Below are 13,931 nucleotides of genomic sequence, written 5' to 3'. Positions count from 1 at the left end.
ATAGGGAGTGATAGTGAATTAGAAGCTGTCCATTCTCCAGAATTCAGAGTAATCCTAGAGTGAAAAGAACACCTACACCTTTGAGACAACCAAATCCAGCAATAGAAATGGTAGAGCAAAATAGAATTAGAACATTAGGGGACTATGCTATTCCTAACATGCAAGATTTTAACTCTTCTATAATTAGGCCAACTATTCAAGCCAACCATTTTGAGATTAAACTTGCCCTACTACATTTAGTCCAACAAGATCAGTTTTCTGGAGGAAATTCTAATGATCCTAACTTACATACTTCCCTCCATCCAAAGCTGCTAAGTTGAGAGGAGAAATTACATCCTTTGTGCAGCAAGAAGAAGAATCATTGTATGAAGCTTAGGAAAGATACAAAGAATTACTTAGAAGGTGTCCACATCATTGTATCCCAGATTAGATGCAATTAGAAACTTTATAATGGGATGAATGCAGCAACAAGAATAATGGTTGATGCTACTGCTGGAGGTTCATTAAATACAAAGTCCTTGGAAGAAGCTTAGAGAATTATTGAGATGATGGCATCTTCAATGTATCAAAATTCAAACTCAAGAAATCAAGGAAGAAACTCTGGTCATGAAGCTAAGGTTTTGGAAACTTTTCTTGCACAAAATCAGCTACAAAATCAAATATTTTCAGAATAATTAGCTGCCTTAACATAACAAATCAGCAATCTACAAACAGGGAGTATACCTACCAGTCAACTAAGTTGTGATTTTTGTGGAAGAAACCATGTAAATGGTGCATGCGAGGCATCTACAGGTGAACCACAAGAGCAAGTGAATTATATGAATAATTTTCAAAGACAACAGCCATCATATCCCCCTGGATTTCAATTTTTGAATAATAGAACTCAGCAGTATTCTAATTGGAATAATCAATATTCTGCTACAAAGAATTCTAACTCAAATTTGCCTTTTTCTAATGCAGGACCAGCAACACAACAACCTTATTTTCAGAGGAATTCATCCACTCAACCTCAAGGAAATCAGAAATTTTCCAAGCCTATGAATGAGAGGTTGACTGAGATGAAGAAACTATGTTGCAATTCATGAAGGTGACTCAAACAAGCTTCAAGAAGCTTCCATGAAGAAACTAGAAACACAAATCGGACAATTAGCTGAACAACTATCCAGCAGGGATGAAGGAAGATTTTCAAGCAATACAGTAATCAATCCTAAAGAGCAATGTCAAGCTATAACTACAAGGAGTGGAGCTGTAGTTGCAAGTCCTAAACCAGCAGAAAAGAAAGTAAATGATGCAGCAGAGAGAAAAATTGAACAAGATCTGCAACAAGAAATTTTAAGCTATTGAAGAAAGACCATTCAGAAGAAAAAGTAGATGTTCCTATGAATTCTAAGAGGAAAACCAAAAAGCAACTCTTTGAGGAAGCTTGTAAGCCAATAGATCCAGAAAAATACAAGAGGCTGTCCTATCCTCAAAGAGTCCAAAATCCTAAACAAGAGGAACAATTTGAAAGGTTTATGAATGTCTTTAAGAAATTACAAATTAACATTCCTTTTGCAGAAGCTTTAGAGCAAATGCTTCATATGCAAAGTTTATGAAAGAACTACTTTCCAGAAAAAGGAAGCTAGAGCATGATAAAACACTACCTTTGATAGAGGAGTGCAATACCATTCTCAAGAGAAAACTTTCTCAAAAGTTGAAAGATCCTGGATCATTTAGCACTCCTTGTGAAATAGGAAACTGCACTGAGGGAAGAGCATTGTGTGACTTGGGAGCAAGCATAAATCTGATGCCATTGGCTGTTCTACAGAAACTTGGCATAGAGGAAGTGAAGCCCACCAACATTACACTGCAGCTAGCTGATAGATCATACATTTATCCATATGGAGTTGTTGAAGATTTATTAGTTAAAGTTGATAAGTTTATTTTTCCTGCAGATTTTGTAATTCTGGACATGAAAGTTGATTCTAACATTCCTTTGATCCTAGGGAGGCCATTTCTTGCAACTGGGAGAGCCTTAATAGATGTGCAGAAAGGTGAACTTATGCTTCGAGTTCAAGATGAGAAGGTAGTGTTTAATGTGTTTGAAGCTTTAAAATATCCAATTGAAGATAGTACATGTATGAAGGTAGATATACTGGATGCTTTTATTACACAAAACCATATTAATGAAATTGATGAACTTGCTGTGTTAGAAGAAATAATATCTGCAGGGAATAACAAATCTGAACTTCTGCATGAAGAATACATCATGGAAGTGCAGCAGCAATTAGAAGCTCTGCTAATTCAAAAATCAGCAAAAAATTCAGTGAAGGAGAAGCTGGAAAAGGATGATAAACAAGAGGAAAAGCTAAAGCTAGAGCTGAAACAGTTTCCTTCCCACCTGCGATATGCATTTCTAGATGAGAAACATGAAAATCCAGTCATCATTAATAATGAACTTAAGGAAGAACAAGAGAAAAAACTGCTGAGAATTTTGAAAGAACACAAATCTGCAATTGGATGGAGTATTGCAGATCTGAAAGGTATAAATCCTTCATTTTGTAAGCACATAATTTTATTTGAAGAGAATTTTAAGCCTGTTGTGCAACCACAAAGAAGGTTAAACCCAGCCATGAAAGAGGTAGTTAAAAAGGAGGTCATGAAGCTGTTAGATGCAGGAATAATATACCTTATTTCTGATAGCAATTGGGTGAGTCCAGTCCAAGTTGTTCCAAAAAAAGGTGGCATAACAGTTGTACCTAATGAAAAGAATAAACTTATCCCTACTAGGACTGTGACTGGATGGAGAATGTGCATAGATTATAGGAAGTTAAATGATGCAACCAGAAAAGACCATTTCCCACTACCATTTGCAGATCAAATGCTAGAAAGACTTGTTGGACATTCATTTTTTTGTTTTCTTGATGGGTATTCAGGATACAACCAAATAGCCTTGGATCCTTTGGATCAAGAGAAAACTGCATTTACATGTCCATTTGGAGTCTTTGCATATAGGAGAATGCCATTTGGTTTGTGTAATGCCCCTGCCACTTTCCAAAGATGCATGCTTTCTATTTTTTCTAATTTGGTAGAAAACATCATAGAGGTATTCATGGATGATTTCTCTGTTTTTGGTGATTCTTTTGATGATTGTTTAGCTAATCTATCCACTGTTTTGCAGAGATGTCAAGACACTAACCTTGTGTTGAATTGGGAGAAGTGCCACTTTATGGTACAAGAAGGCATTGTCCTTGGTCACAAAATTTCAGAGAAAGGAATAGAGGTGGACCAAGCTAAGATAGAAGTCATTAGTAAATTGCCTCCACCTATCAATGTTAAGGGAGTTAGAAGTTTTTTAGGACATGCTGGTTTTTATTGAAGATTCATAAAAGATTTTTCCAAGATTGCTAAACCTTTGAGTAATTTACTTATAAAGGATGCAAATTTCATATTTAATGATAATTGTTTGCATGCATTTTCTATTTTAAAAGAGAAACTGATTTCTGCACCTATCCTTGCAAAACCAGATTGGAAATTACCTTTTGAACTCATGTGTGATGCAAGTGATAGTGCAGTGGGTGCTGTGTTAGGACAGAGAAAAGATAGGAAATTTCATGCTATCTATTATTCAAACAAAGTGTTAAATCCTGCACAAGTGAATTACACAACAACAGAAAAAGAACTTTTAGCTGTTGTATATGCTTTTGATAAGTTCAGATCATATTTAATGGGTTCGAAAGTGATTGTATACACTGATCATGCTGCTCTTAAATATCTTTTGACAAAACATGATGCAAAGCCCAAATTATTAAGATAGATTCTACTCCTCTAAAAATTTGAGCTAGAGATCAAAGACAAGAAAGGGAAAGAAAATAGTGTTGCTGACCACCTATCCAGATTACCTTTGGAGAGTTCAACCACTGAATCATTGGAAATAAATGAAGAATTTCCAAATGAAAAGCTGTTTGCAGTGGAAAACATGCCTTGGTTTGCTGACATTGCAAATTTTAAAACCACTCAATTCATTCCAAAGAGGTTTACTTGGTAGCAAAAGAAGAAGTTCTTACATGACAGCAAATTCTATATGTGGGAAGACCCATACTTGTTCAAAATTGGAGTAGATGGGTTACTTAGAAGGTGCATTCCACAAAGTGAGCAAGCTGAGATACTATGGCATTGTCACAATTCAGAATATGGAGGCCACCATGCAAGTTCAAGGACTACTACAAAAGTTTTGCAAGCAGGTTTCTTTTGGCCTACACTCTTCAAAGATGCCAAGAGGTATGTGGAAAACTGTGACTAATGTCAAAGAACTGGAAATATCTCAAGAAGACATGAGCTGCCATTAACCAACATCTTAGAAGTGAAACTATTTGATGTATAGGGGATTGAATTCATGGGACCATTTCCCCCGTCATTTTCGCACGAATACATTCTAGTGGCAGTGGATTATGTGTCTAAATGGGTAGAAGAAATTCCCACCAGATCAAATGATGCAAAGGTAGTGATTTCTTTTATAAGAAAGAACATTTTTTCAAGATTTGGTGTGCCTAGAGTGCTGATAAGTGATGGAGGTACTCACTTCTGCAACAAGTATCTTGAAGCTGTATTAATGAAATATGGTGTGAAGCATAAAGTTGCTACTCCATACCATCCACAAACAAGTGGACAAGTGGAGGTTTCAAATAGAGAAATCAAGCAAATTCTAGAGAAAGTAGTGAACAACTCAAGGAAGGATTGGTCAAAGAGGCTGGATGATTCATTGTGGGCATATAGAACTGCTTTTAAAACTCCAATTGATATGTCTCCATATCAGTTAGTATTTGGAAAGGCCTGTCACCTACCTCTAGAGCTGGAACATAGAGCATATTGGACTACAAAATGGCTTAACTTCGTTCTGTCAAGTGCTGGAAGGAAGAGAGTTCTGCAGCTGCATAAATTGGAGGAATTCAGACAGCAAGCTTATGAGAATGCAAAGTTGTACAAAGAAAGAACTAAGAGAATTCATGACAAGTTCATTCTGCAAAAAGATTTCAGACCTGGCCAGCAAGTGCTGCTATTCAATTCAAGATTAAAATTGTTTTCAGGGAAACTGAAATCTAGATGGTCTGGACCATTTTTAATTAAGGAGACTTCTCCCTTTGGAGCAATTCTTATAGAAGATCAGAAAACAGGGAGGGAATTCAAGGTCAATGGCCAAAGATTGAAGATCTATCATGGAGAAGAGTTTGCAAGAAACATATCATGCTTGAAATTGGTTCCTCTTGAGTGAGGAACAACTAATATCAAGCTAGTGACATTAAAGAAGCGCTTTGTGAGAGGCAACTCACATTTCTAACCCAGTTTAAGCTTTCTATAGTATTTTTAGAATTCTGCATATTAATGTTCTGTAAATTTCTGATATTCTGCGAAAATTCTGCAAAAATACTGCTAAATCGGATTTTCTGAGGTGCATTTGGATGCTTAAATTGAGAATTGATGAGGTGAATATGAATCAAAGAATTAAAATTCTGCATAATCAGATTTTCTAATTTTCTGTTGCTATGTGATTCTGCTGCATATCTTTGTTGAGGTGAAATTAATATGTGAATTGAGATCCAAAATGTCTAATGTGTATCTGCAGAATTAGAAATATATATAATCATGTTTTACAATGTTATCCAAGTTCTGCATATATGTTGCTACAACTGTCTTTATGAATTAAATCTGATAAATAGTCAGAGGTTTGAAATTGAGATTCAATGTGGAGAGTGTGTATTTGATGGATTCGAGAGTGAAAATTGAATTAATTGAGGTTTTAGAGGTATTTGATTAATGAGAGGAGTCACTATTTTGCAAAAAAGAAGCTATGTAGAGAGTTCAGTTTGGAGGATCCATGCTGGAACAATCACTTTTTCTGATAAAAGTGATCACGTAGAGACAGATGGGAAAACTAGCTCTCTGGATCGTTCCCTTTTATTGGCAAAAGTGACTACACACAGGTAAGTAAACTTCCAATATTTCTGCGTTAGTACTTTTATTGAAAAAAGTTATCACTTTGCTGCGCGTTATCACTTTGCTCAGTAATAATGATAACGCGCGCCTCACTCTGAAAAATCCACTCTCTGAAACATTCACTCTTACGAATAATAGTGATTATGCTGAGAACAATTAATTTTACAACGTTCATTTTGTTTAAAAAAATTGTCACGTGCCCAGCGTAACCATATATAATCCCTAACCTGAGCACGCACACACACTTTTCATGCTTAAAACTTCATCTCTTTCTAAGTTTTCTCTGCAAATCTCACTCTCTGTGTGCGTTGACCTAGAATCAACAAGCATTTCTCATTCAATACTACATCTTCCTGCAAGGTACACTTACTCTCATCCCTCTGTAACTGTAGTTAGGGTTTTCTGCGTTTGAAGTTTTTGAAAAAATGTGGAATGGGGTACTGAGGCACTGTAGGAACAATTCACTGAAGAAGTCTTTCCTGTCATTTATTAAGCATTTGAAGCTGCATTGTACATATTTTAATAAAATTTCTGCAGAAATTGGGATGACCTAAAAAGAATTCAGTAAAAATGTTTGAACTAAAACTGTTGAATGAGATTAACTGCAACCATACATTGCATGTAATACAATTGAATGTTTGGAAAATACTAGGTCAATCAATTCTGCATTACTTTGATAGAATAACTTTTTGCTGAGAATGATTGGGTTGCAAAATATGTTTGAAAATTGGTTGAAACTTGAAAATATTGCTTTGCGCTACCCTAATTCTTTATGACAGTAAACACATCCTAAATTTCCAAATTAGGAGTATCCAAATTTCTCTGAATGTGATGGATTAATGTTGTGCATCTATACTGTGCATCTGTATGATACATGTTCTGACAGCAGACTTAAATTCACACTTTGAGGCTATTTGGTTCAAAATAGATTGGATAATACTCTAAATAGTTGTTCTCTGTCATGTATGTTAGTTTGATGGGATGGTTGAAATCACATTGCACTATATGAACCAAATCTCTGCAGAATCTGAACTGATAGCAACAGAATTTTCTGAAACTGTGGAATTGGAAATTAGAATACATTACTGTGCTGAAATTGAGTTAGACATTAAATTGGGAATATCTGAAGTGCATACTTGATTGCAAAATAAATACAACCTGTGAATTTTTGCTAACAGTACAGAATTGTTTTGAAAATCTGGTCAAGGCATGTAATAATCTTTCTGCGTTACCCTGATATTTTATAAGAGTGTGCTTTGAAATTCTACTGTTAAATTTTGCATGTTTTGACTAAGTTGTGTAATTGGGTGTTGGTATTTGAATGTGAATGATATTATTAGCAGATTGCATGATGTGAAGTATTAGAAAATTTAAATTTCTGCAAACTACTTGATTGCACTTTCTGCAGTATAGGATTATTCTACGGTTCTAAAATTTTAAATTGACAATTACTCCTTTCTTGCAGAAAATTACAAAATGGTTAGGACTTCATTCAATACACCTGTAGGTCCTCCTAAGAAGAAACAAGCTGCATCTTCTACCACTCCTAAGAAGAAGCGAGCTGCATCTTCCATAACTCCAACAAGAAGATCCAGCTGAAATCTCCAAGCTACAGCATCAAAGAGGACCAGAACTGATAGTGTCTCAAGTTCCTCATCTATTCAGATCTCTGAACCCTCACCTCAGACAAGGTCCTCTGCACCTGCATCTGAACCTTCACCTTCTCCACCACCTTAGACACGATCTCCTGCACCTTCACCTACACCATCACCCCCACTAAGAACAGCTGCACCCTCAGGATCTTCACCACCTGCCACACATGATCCAAGATTTAGAAGTTTGGCTCATGAAAACTTTTTGAAAGCCAACATTCTAAGAAGAAAAATTGTTCCTGACAGAGCATTCCATATAGCTGGGAACAATTACCTTGAATTCAAGGAGGAAATTCAGAGAAGAGGCTGGGAATTCTTCTGTGCAACAGCTGGCCGGGGTTGGAGGGAAATAACTCAGGAATTCTATGCCAATGCCATGAGGTTTAAAGGAAAAGGAATCCCTAAGTTCAGCTCCATGGTCAAAGGCATGAGGATTGACTTCTCTCCAACAAACATCAACAGGGTGCTGGAAATTAATTCTGCACAACATGCTGCAAAACTGGACTTCAAAACATTTAAGGAAAGTCCAGATATTGATTTTGTGCAAATTCTGGAAAGGATTGGGAAACCAGGCACCACATGGGAGCTTAACCAGTCTAAGAACCCAAAGCACATTGTCACCAAAAATCCTCTGCCCTTTGCCAAAGTATGGAGCATGTTTATCTTAAATTCTTTCATGCCTGTCAAACATAGCTCCACACTAGCTGTCAAGAGGGCTGCGCTGCTTTTTGCCATAGTCTCCGACATCTACATAGATGTGGGAGAAATAATAAGTGAATGCATTTTGGGAATACTGAAGACAAAAAGAGATTCATTAGCCTTCCCTTCAGTAATTACGTTACTTTGTGAAGACGCAGGAGCAGAGTTTGGCGATTACCAAGAGAAAATCAGAGCTGCACCATTCATTTCTGCAGCTCTGATAAAAGAGACTTATGCAACCGTTTCCTGCACCTCTGTAGCCCCAATTCCTTCACAATTCAAGAAAGAGAAGTCGATGATGATGAAAGACACTCTGAAGCAACTAGCTGAAGGGCAGAATCAATTGGCTGAAAGGCAGACTGAGCTGCACAATAGCCTCAAAGCTGGAGTTATGTTAATAGAATGTATTATGCTGAATATTGGTCAGAAATTGGGAATGACCAAAGATGAAATGTATCATACTTCAGACTTGGCAGAGAATGCCTAGTGCCTTCGTTTTTCTATTTTCAAGAATATGCCAATATACAGAACCCACTTTCCTCAGCCAACATTTGAAGAGGTAGTGGAAGAAGAAGAAGAAGAAGAAGAAGGTTCTGAAGAGGAACGCTCAGAGGAAGAAGATGCAGCAGAAGACTAATTTAGGAATTTATTTTCTATTATTAGGAGTTTGTAAATTTTTGGTAGTTTTAAACTTTTTGGGTTGTAATCACTATTTGGTACAATTTGGGTTAATTTTCACATACTTGTTCTGCATTTATATTAGTTTTCTAACTAATTACCTTTCTCTTGCTGTGAATTGATGGAATTCTGGTGTTTTTGTGCAGAGAATGTCACACACACAACACTCACACACATTGGATGGTGACACTTGCACAAGCTGCCATGAAAGGGGGGTTTCATTCTCTACCTCTTATTCATGTGTAGCTTCATATTACACTGAATTGTTTTGAAAAACACCAAAATACTAGATAAATAATAAACTGCTGGTTGTGAATCAAATAAAAATGATTGACAATTTTGTGAATTTTGTGTGAATTTCTTTTTAAGTTGTTTTTCCCATTCTCAAAATGAGATCACACTTGTATTTTTTTTAAAAAATGAGGCAGTTGCCACTAGGTGCATATATTTCTAAAAAGTGCATTGTGTTTTCATTAATCCACATGATCACTTATAAATACCTAGTGAGATTTGAGCTATCTAATTCTTTTTCTTGTGTGATTAATCATATTTGGCTGCATTCTCTAGAACTTGCCCCTGTTCTTAATTGAATATGCATGTTACAGTTTTCACCCACATGATAGAGGTCATGATTGATATCCTTAGTTAGCCTAAAATACCTTCCCTTATGATTATTTGCCCTAGTTTACCCCTTTGAGTTTAATATTCCTTTTTCTGGAGTTAATTTCATTACAAGCCTTGCTGAAAAACCAATTTTACCATTCAAATTAATCAGAGTCATTGTGAGTTTAATCAAGAATGAGTTTTAAAACTAAGTTTGGGGTAGCATCCATTTGTGTTGCTTGAGGACAAGCAAATTTATAAGTTTGGGGTAGGGGAATAACAGGCTATCTAAAGTCTGAAAGGCTATCTAAAGTTTGAAAAGCTATCTAAAGTCAGAAAATAAAAATACAGTGTTGCAGAAAAATAAAGAGATTATGCAGCAAAACTGGCTGCAGGAAATTCTGAAAAAAAAAAATGGAGTTCAAGAGAAAAAGAATTGCAGTAAAAAGCTTCAGAAAAAATTTTGAACTCACAAAAACAATTCTGCTGCACAAAAACAAAGTGTTGGCTGCAATATTGAGGAAGATAAGGGGAAATGAGGCAAAACCAGATTAGTTTTTAAGTCATTCACTAAAAATGCCTCTGATTTTTTTTTAAATTGCAAGTTGCTCCTTATTTTGTTCAGTATCTGCCTTAACCTAAGCCATGCTATAACCTGTAAAAAGCCCTCTGGATGTGTGATTAACTGTATTAGGCAGAGGAGATGGAGGAATTGGGCAAGCATATGGTAGAGTGTAGCTAAATTGATGATTATAGAGAGAAAACAATACCTAAACACTGTTGAGCAATGAGGGAAACACTGTCCAATGAGAAGTGATCATGATTTTTAATGTTTCTCACATTAACTTGGCTGATATATATTCACTTAGATAGCAATTCATGTTTAAAACTTGAGGAATGCATTGCGATTGCCATGCTGAGTAATTGGAAGAACATCTTAAATGAAAATTATGCAGAAAACACAGAATTATAAATTGGAAAATTTGAATATAGCAGTTTGTGAATTAGTTTTTGAAAATGGAGGAACTTACCCTTGGTGTAGTTTGATTTGCTTGAGGACAAGCAAAAATTCAAGTTTGGGGTAGTGATGAATCCATATTTTTACTGATATTTTAGCATAATTCTAACACAATTAATAAGAAAAATATATGAAGAAAGCAGAAAAACTCAGAAAAAAAAAGAAGGAATTGAAGTTTGTTTACATATGTAGTTATTTTAGCAATTGTAGAAATTTTGGTTAGAAATTAAGTTTTTAATCTTGTTTTTGAAGGAATAAATTGAGCAAGGATCATGGAAATGGAGGCTTGATGACAAGGAAGAAGAAAGAAGCAAGTCTGGACTCCAAAAACACAAGACCAAGAAAGTGCAGACTGGGCGTGATCACTATTGTCAGTAAAAGTGATCACTCTAGAGTTCAAAGAAGAAGAAAGCTTGGGCGTTATCACTTCTGCTAGGAAAAGTGAGAGATCCTGTAAAGTCTCAGACTTAACATGTTGGGCGTTATCACTTTTATCAGTAAAAGTGAGCGTTCCAGAGAGGCAAATATCAGGAAAAGCTCTGCGTGATCACTATTATCAGCGAAAGTGAACGTTCCAGATAGCCTTCAACCTGGCGAGTTGTGCGTAATCACTTTTATTCATAAGAGTGATCACGCGCAACCACTTGAGCTCTGCGTAGTCACTTTTATCAGCAAGAGTGATAGTTCCAGAGAGCTTTCAATATCAGGAAAGTTGTGCGTGGTCACTTTTTCTCATAAAAGTGTTAATGCGCAACCATAAACCTTCTACGTGGCTACTATTTCTCATAAAAATGATAACACGCAAATCTGAGAAATTCTATAAATAACAGAAACGTGCAGATTTTTCGGTGTTGAGTTTTATTTTCCATTTTTTCTGTTAGATCTCGTTGAGAGAGATTGAGAGAGAAGATTGGGGTCAAGTCTTGAAGCTTCCACAAAGAGGAATCGGATTGGAGCTTCCGGCCATGACTTCTTGGAGTTTTTCTTCTTCTTCTTTTTCTTTCTCTTTCTCTTCTCCCATGTCTGAGTAGTTTTCTTGTAGTTAGGGGTTTATGGAACTCGAATTGATGTATTGATTTGACTCTTGCTTCTAAATTTTGAGTTCTTGGATTAATTGAATTGTGAATTCTGTTTTTCTTGCAATCTATGAATGGAAATTCGTTTGATTCATCTTAGAGGAACAATTATCAATGGAAGTTGGATTTGCTTCTCCAATCTGAGTTAACAATCAGAATTTGGGGATTTCTTAGGGATAAGGAGACCTAATTCTGCAATCTTAAGGTTCTAAGTCTTAATGCAACTTGAAATTGAACTTCACCTAAGGGATTAGGGTGGTTTAGTTGCTTGTTAGGGTCAATGAGTTAAGGAATTAACCTTTGGCTATTGCTATGCGAAACTGATTGTCAATTAACCAAGTTCTTGAATGTTCAGAGGCATAATTGAATTAATACTGATATTCTTGTGAAGTAAATTCCTAACTATGCTTCATTCCCATCTCAATTCATCACATTGTTATACTCTGTTTTTCTGCAAGTTAATTCTTTGTATTGTGCTGGTTTACTGCTATTATATGTTACAATTCTCTTTCCAAAATTCGTATGGCTCAAATGGTTATAATTATGTGAAGTGGTACTTGAAATCTAAATTCCCTGTGGAGATGATATTTGGATCTTAAATTTACTCATTACTTGCTGCAATCCTAGTGCACTTGCTAGTGTTAGATTGCGAACAACAGAGTTACTAGATAGTGTAGCTAAACTCATACCCTTATGACTTTATAATATACGAATGATAGAGTAACCTATACAACGCAGTTATAAATTGTTTCATGAATTAGAGTGCTTGAAATATAAGGGGTATTCGAAGTCATTTACCTAAAAAAAATATTTTGAAATAAGCTTGTTTATTTATCATGAAAGATTGAGGCATCTAATTGTATAACGTGCGAATGATAGAGTGATCTATTCATCATCATTATAAATTGTTACATGAATTTAAAATTTAATTTGATTATTAAAATAGAAGAAATATGAGAAAATATCTAAATTATTTTTAAACAAAAAAATAATTCACATCGCACAACATACTAAATAATATTGCTGAACTCGTACCCTTAGGACTTTATAATATACGAACGATAGAGTAATCTATATCGATATTATAAAGTGTTGTGTGAATGAATTACAAATAATAAGTACAATAGAATTTGTGATTAAAGTTATTTGTTTAATTAAAGTTATTTGTTTAAAATTCAATTCCAAATCTTGTTTATTTTATTGTAAGAATATGAAAAAAAAAGAGGAAAAAAAATTACACATTTGAATTTATGACCTATGATTGACAAAGTAATTTTTACATTGTAGTTATTAATTGTTACATATATTTTATTTTAATAAAGAGTTATATAGTTAGGAAAGTACTTTTTTTTTTTAATGTCTTATTTCCAGAACACATAATTTCATGTTTAGATATGTAAACTAATTAAAACAAGTTGTAGAAATACATCTAAACATCATGTTAATCAATACTGATGTGGTGAGTAAAATCAATTAGGATACAATGTGAAGCAACAATATGGCAGAATTAGGACCATTATTACACAAATATTTGTATTCAAAAGTGACGCTTAGGATAATAGTTGCATTCGTAACAATAATATTTTGTACGAGCTAAAATGTTATATTATAAAACAAATTCATTCTTTTGATTTTTATTATTTAAATCTCATCAAGTCAACAAAACTAACTAATTGACATAACTAGTAAATCCTATCACCTTAACCCTTAAAAACTTGCTTTGGTTTTATTTTATAAAGATTAAAGACTAATAAAAAGCATAATAACAAGAATATGAAAAGAAACATTGAAAGCTTGTTACATCAAAATCTCCAGTATAAAAAATAAAAAGGAGAAAAAAGGGGTAGATGAGATAATATCACATAGGACTAGATAGTAAAAATCCTAATAGCTAATTGCTATCCTATCTTGACATGTTAGTTTAACTGGTAAAAGCACAAAAATTATAATTACTTAACCTTCTCATTTATGAGATTACACGATCGAACATAAATTTTCTTGGATCATTTACTATTATTATGGACTAAAAAAATGAGTAATATAGAGATTAAGATGCAATTTAAATTTTTTACCTAACAATAAGATATGAGCGAGAAGAAAAAAAACCCTTGAATGCTTGATCTTTCTCTTTAAAGACCAACGCCAAGGTCTCTTAATCTACTCTGAGATGAGTATGAGCGAGGAAATTTGTGAGCAAGTCTGTAAGAGAGTTTGATTCTTGTTTTTAGGTAT

The 13,931-nt window shown here is 34.7% G+C and overlaps 1 non-coding gene across 1 annotated transcript; it reads right to left on the bottom strand.

Moving 5' to 3' along the window:
- Positions 1-313: 313 nt before the first annotated feature.
- LOC113870516 lies at positions 314-420 on the bottom strand. The gene has a single exon (XR_003505540.1). It is a non-coding gene; the product is annotated as a small nucleolar RNA R71 (small nucleolar RNA).
- Positions 421-13,931: the final 13,511 nt, after the last annotated feature.

This window comes from Abrus precatorius, unplaced genomic scaffold, assembly GCF_003935025.1.
Source record: "Abrus precatorius isolate BTA unplaced genomic scaffold, Abrus_2018 Scaffold6, whole genome shotgun sequence".
NCBI lineage: Eukaryota > Viridiplantae > Streptophyta > Magnoliopsida > Fabales > Fabaceae > Abrus > Abrus precatorius.
This window is presented reverse-complemented; position numbering and strand designations above follow the sequence as displayed.